At 35.9% G+C, this 6,000-nt stretch overlaps 1 pseudogene; it reads left to right on the forward strand.

The window, feature by feature from the left end:
- Positions 1-5,672, forward strand: part of LOC127517784 (DLA class II histocompatibility antigen, DR-1 beta chain-like) — a 44,205-nt pseudogene extending 38,533 nt beyond the window's left edge.
- Positions 5,673-6,000: the final 328 nt, after the last annotated feature.

Here is a 6,000-nt window from a genome sequence, read left to right on the forward strand (position 1 = left end):
AAAAATGAACTCTAGAGAGGAGCATTTAGCTAAATATATACACCATATTAATTATATTTTTTTATAGTGTTCTTCAATAGCCTATATTATGCATGTTTGAATAAATCTGTCAAGTTGACAGCCACCATTTAAATTTTTATATTTCAAAAAACGAATTGGAGTAAAAATAATTTTAAAGTTAGTAGGCCTATTATAACTTTATTATTACAAAAATTTCCTTAAGTGTGATTTAAGTTCGTATGCAAATCAGTTTATTTTAACCTTCAATATTAATGTAGTACCAACTGATTCCTATGTATATTTTACAGTATTAGTTGAGAGATTTTTTTTCTTGAGAAAATTTGCCATGTACTGTACCTGATATACAGTATATCCAAAATAACTGATATTGAATCGAATTTCAACTTAGTGAATTGAAATGCAACACGGCCCACCAGATGGCGCTCCAAGGCCCACTAGAGCGGCGCTGTTTCGTGTACTACATACTCAAGTACGCGCGACGCTCATATTGTTTTCAGTGTTTGTCGTCTCACTATCGGAGGACATGAACACATGATCATATCCAAGGCTGCTCTGAGACTTAATGAGCATTTCATCATTTTATTTGAGAAAAGATTGTCAAACACACTCTGAAACTCAAAGCACTTCACTACAGCCTGTCAAAATAAAAGTCCGGTTTTTAACTCGAAGAAATTGACAATGTACTTCTCAAAATAATAATAATAATAATAATAATAATAATAGCCTAATAAAATTATTAAAACAACATTAAGGAATATATTTTTTTGTCCATGTTTTAATGTAGTAAATCTCTGTTGTGCAGCACTTTGCCAAAACATAAAAGGATGAAAAAGCTGTTAAATATTTGTTTGATTACATTTCAAAACAATAATTAAATTGCTAACGTTTTATGCATTAATTTCATTAGCACCATTTTTGATAGTATATAGTATTAAATAATAAAATCCAGAAGAATTAAGTCAAACCAGAATTTCTAAAATCATTTAATGCACGACGTGGAGACGAAGAACCGCCTGACGTGAAGCCGAGTGCATTCAGATCATTTAAAGCACAGCTAGCTGTGGATTATCCTGCTTATACCACGGTCATTTGCCAGTGTTGACAAGTTAAAGCTGTTATTGATGTTTGCAGTGCAACATTTGACCGGAAGGGTAAAAATGATGGTGTTTTTCATCAGTTACAGCTTGTGAGATTGAGCATCCTGTTTGCTTTCAATTCAGACACAGAAATATAGTAGTGGGGAAACATTTATTTGAGTGAATGAATTATAGCATTATAGAGAGAGAGATGCATGTGTGAACACCTTCCAGCCAATCAGAATATAGAGGGTATCCCGCCGGAACATGCCCTCCTCGGACGCTCTTAATGGGGAAAATGAGCAAAACAAACGATCATCAGTTTAAGTTAAAGGCCGATGGGCTTGATAGTGTTCCTTACCAAAGAACAAGTGTGATCCATGGATGTTGGCATGTGATCGTGATTTGTGTTTAATGACATTTTATATGTGGCTGATTTTGACGTTCCCAAACGTTAAGCAAGTCTGCCTGTTTGTTGATATCAGCCACACCCTGCTTCATTAGGGAATGCAACTTTTTTATGCTACTTGTACCTCTTCTGCTTATAAAGAATAATAATGACAACACAACTGAGATTTAAGAAGAAAAAACATTTATTGAAAGTAAGTGATTTATAAGCAATAATAATGACAACACAACTGAGATTTGAAGATAAAGAAAAAAAAACAGATGTTTGACTTATAGAGAAAAACAAGTGATAGCTGTTTATGAAGGACAGCTGTCATAAGAGATATATTGGAGGAAGAGACATGTTTGATAACTTGTTTGTGTGTAAACAAGTGAAAAGATGTTAGCTGTTTATGAAATACAGCTGTCATAAGTGACATCTGTTTATAAAAGAAAAATTATAACAGAGATAGCTTGTTGGAAATTATGTGTAAGAAAAACAAGAAATTTTTTTATATGAAAGAATGTAGAAAAAAGAAAAAACCCCAACAACAGATGTTTGTATTAAAGAATGAAAGACAACTGGTATTGTAACGCCTTTATTAAAGCATTTTATTATTATTTATTAAGGAAGACAAGACAACTGTTTATTGTAAAAGTACTTTAATAAGAATGTAGTTTATAAAGAAAGAGACAAAACACAATTGTTGTAAAGCTTTATTAAGAATATGTTTATAAAGGAAGACACTACAACTGTTGTTTTAAGATTTTAATAAAGCATGCTAGTAGAACAGTACAGACATAATGTGTATTAGTAAGAAAGGGCAATCATTACCGTTGAAGGATGTCTTGAAGATGAAGCAGAGGAGAAGAGTCCGAGAACAAAGAGACAAGCCTTTATATAGACTCAGATGAGGGGAATTCCAGAGAAGATGACCTCAAGAGGTCAGATAGTCTATGAAAGGCTGGAACGAGAAGAGAACAGGAGGGGCTGCTTCACACCTGAGGAGCTTCTCCGACACCAGAACCAACGCTGATGATGCCTCTATCGCTGATATTGCCTGGACTGAAGAACTTTTTAATACTTATACTTTATTTTATTACTTGTATAGAATGTTTGTAGAATATATGTAATGCTAGAAATGGTAGGTTATAATATGTAATGCTAGAAATCATGTGGCATTAATTTAAGTCGCTGAGCCTGAACAGACCTCGGAGAAGTCTTCTGTCTGATTGTAAGTATTTTAAAATGCTTATAATTGAGATCAGATTTGACTTGCTTACCTAACCTGAGAATAATAAAAATAAGGTAAAGGTGCTTAGAGACGCACCATAAAACACTGTGAACGCTTCATATAAACACAATATAGGCAGGTCCTAAGTCTGGGTCATCATTTATCAGTTTTATTTATCGTCCAGCCCTAAAATTTGGATGATTTTAATAAACACTAACAAAAACTGTAAAATGCAGAATATAAGATGGTAAATATTTAATTGAGTTGTCAGTACAATATGTAACAATTACAATATATATATGGTATAATTTTACCCCAAAATTCAACATATTGATAAAATGATGACTGTAAATCACATTTTTCTGACTGGAGTCCAGTTGTTTCTATGAATTGCAGAGATCCATTTGCTTCTCTTTCAGCAGCTTGTAAAAATAAACCTCAGGTTTATTGTCAAAACTATTTGTACAGTCAGTTGCACATCTCTTTCCCATTTTAGAGGTGTTTTTCACGCTGAAAACCGATGCTGTTTTTTGCTGCTCGGTGGGCGTAACCGCAGTCACTCCGGCTGTTCAGACAGGCCATGGTCAAAGTTCATTTATTACACAGTAATGGTAGATATTGCACTAGTTTCTGCTGGGAATTTCAGATTGTTCACAAGTCTGTCATCAAAACAGTCCTAACAGTCCTAACCCAAACAATAATTTAAACTGTGTTGAGTATTTTCATGTTGACCATTCTAACTCTCAGCCCGACACAAAGGTCATGTTTATTTTGCAGTATCTACAGCATGCTACTGTATTATTCTCATGTGATGTGTTGTTTTGTGCAGGTATGCAGTTACAGCAGGCAGTCAGGAGCCAATATTTCACTCTTTATGAAGATCTTTATTGGTATTTTGGATCACCTGAGCCACCTAAACTGGAGGAAGTCTTCAGACGGCCTAAACCTCGGTTTTTCAACCGTACAAGTTCAGCTTTCTGGGGTGAAGGAGGGATGCTTGGAAACTTGTCACAGGATGGAGGTGAGAGAGGGCTTTATATACCGGCTTCCACTTGCACTGATAACTTGATCCTCCCGAGAAATTATATATAAGAATCTGTGAAAATGAATAATTTTAACAACATAAGAGAGATCATTCAAAATGCATGTTATTTTTATTTAGTACTGTCCTGAGTAAGATATTTTACATAAAAGATGTTTACATATAATTCACAAGACAAAAAATAGCTGAATTTATTAAAATAACCCCATTCATAAGTATGTGAACCCTTGATTCTTAATACTGTGTGTGGATACCTGATGATCTACAACTGTTTGTTGTTGTGTGATGGTTGTTCATGAGTCTCTTGTTTGTTCTGAGCAGTTAAACTGAGCTCTGTTCTTCAGAAAAATCCTCCAGCTCCTGCAGATTCTTCAGATTTCCAGCATCTTTTGCATATTTGAACCCTTTCCAGTAGGGATGCATTTTATCAGGTGATTTTTGCTCAATTTACAGCCATCGGCTGTAGGAGGAAAAAGGCTGATATAACGAACCGATGGTTTATTAATGAACTGCGTGAAGGCGCTGAGCTATATAATGACTGTTGCTAATCCTAGTGCTGCTGTCTGCGCTTTAAAGTTAATCAAATAACAAAAGATCACCCTATTCTTGACTGAATAACTTCTGTAACTTTCATAAGTGTAGCGAATCCCATCCAAATGATGACCAAAACTTTACTGCGCGCTCTCCATAGACTGTAAAATAATATGGACGTAATGTCCGTGACGTCACCCATAGATTTCTGAAGAGCATTTTTGAAGCAAAAATGAGGCCACGGCCATCTTAGCAGCGCGTCACCGCACGTCACTCCCGGATAACTGAAAATGGGCAAAGAGGCGGGACGTGGTTGGAACCAAGGTGACTGGTTACTGAAACCACGCCGGCCTAGCTCGACACGATCATGTTATCAGGCAAAGGATTTATCTAAAATATTAATAAAGATAACAAGTTATAGAAAGTTCTAAAGATTTACTGTCAATCTACAGTGTCTTTTTTAAGATACAGATGCTCCAACACCAGTAATTTATTTGTGTCAGGTGTGCAAATAACAACACGAAAAATCAAATGGGACTCCATACCTTTATAATGAAATAGCGATCGCGAGATCAATCCAATCCGTGGCACTTAATTGGGTAAAATTTCCATAAGTGTCCATTGCAAAACAAAAACTGTACTTTTTGTCCACAAAAGCGTTAAATCCATGAAATATTGATATATTATCCATTGTTTGCATCACATTTCTTCTGAATGATCTGCTCTCTATCATCGTTCTTCAAGAAATTATGCAACCTGAGCAGCGTTTATGTTGTAAAACTGTATATGATCGTATATATCTCACAAACAAATGACGTCTAAAGTATAATTTTTCAAAATGCAGCAGTTTTATTTATAATATCCAAGCAGTGCTGTCATATCCTCCCGCCATTGTCATTGCAGTAAATCTCAGGAACAAAACTTTTAGCCGATGCCACGATCCAACAACGTGTGTTCTGTTTATCTTCCGCATGCGAGCACATCTACACAGACACACATCTGTCTCGAGTCTCGACCATTAATGCAGCAAGTCATATTATTTTATAATTGTATAAAATAATCCAGAAAAAAGCACAAATACGGCAGAGATGCCAAATTCAGCGGCTGGAACGATGGCTCACAGACAGCAGCGCAATCTACCTGTCACTCAAGTGACCACGCCCTTAATTATGCAGAACTTTAAGGCTTAATATAATTTAAAACGGATGATTTATAAAAAAAATTCACCCCCCTCAGAGTTGTCATGAAGGGCAAATTTAGCAGTATAGACCAAAACCACAATTTGTACCAAGCTGTAAACATGTTTTTTTCTGCTGTAAAGTTTGCCATTTTAACATGGGGCTCAATGAGATTCTGCTCTCTTTTGCAGCCTGCCCCTAGCGGCCAGTCGATGAATTGCAGTTTAAGTCAGTATTGGCTTCATTAGAAACTGAGGGAGGTTGCCGCTTGGCGCTCTCCTTGTCAGTCTGTAGACTAGAACACCCGTCAAAATAAGAGTCCATTCAACCCAGATACTTTGCGTAGTAGAGGGCTACCTTTGGGGAGCAGTTAGGTAAATAATTTTCTTTGTCCTTATTTCAGGTACTTGAATCAGCATCTTGTAGAATCCACTTTGGTTTGTCAGGCCAATCCTGATAACATATGCTTTGATTGCTTTACCATCATCTTGTGGTTTTATATCCATATGCTTAGGTCACTTCTTGTTTGT

The sequence above is a fragment of the Ctenopharyngodon idella genome, chromosome 8, assembly GCF_019924925.1.
Source record: "Ctenopharyngodon idella isolate HZGC_01 chromosome 8, HZGC01, whole genome shotgun sequence".
NCBI lineage: Eukaryota > Metazoa > Chordata > Actinopteri > Cypriniformes > Xenocyprididae > Ctenopharyngodon > Ctenopharyngodon idella.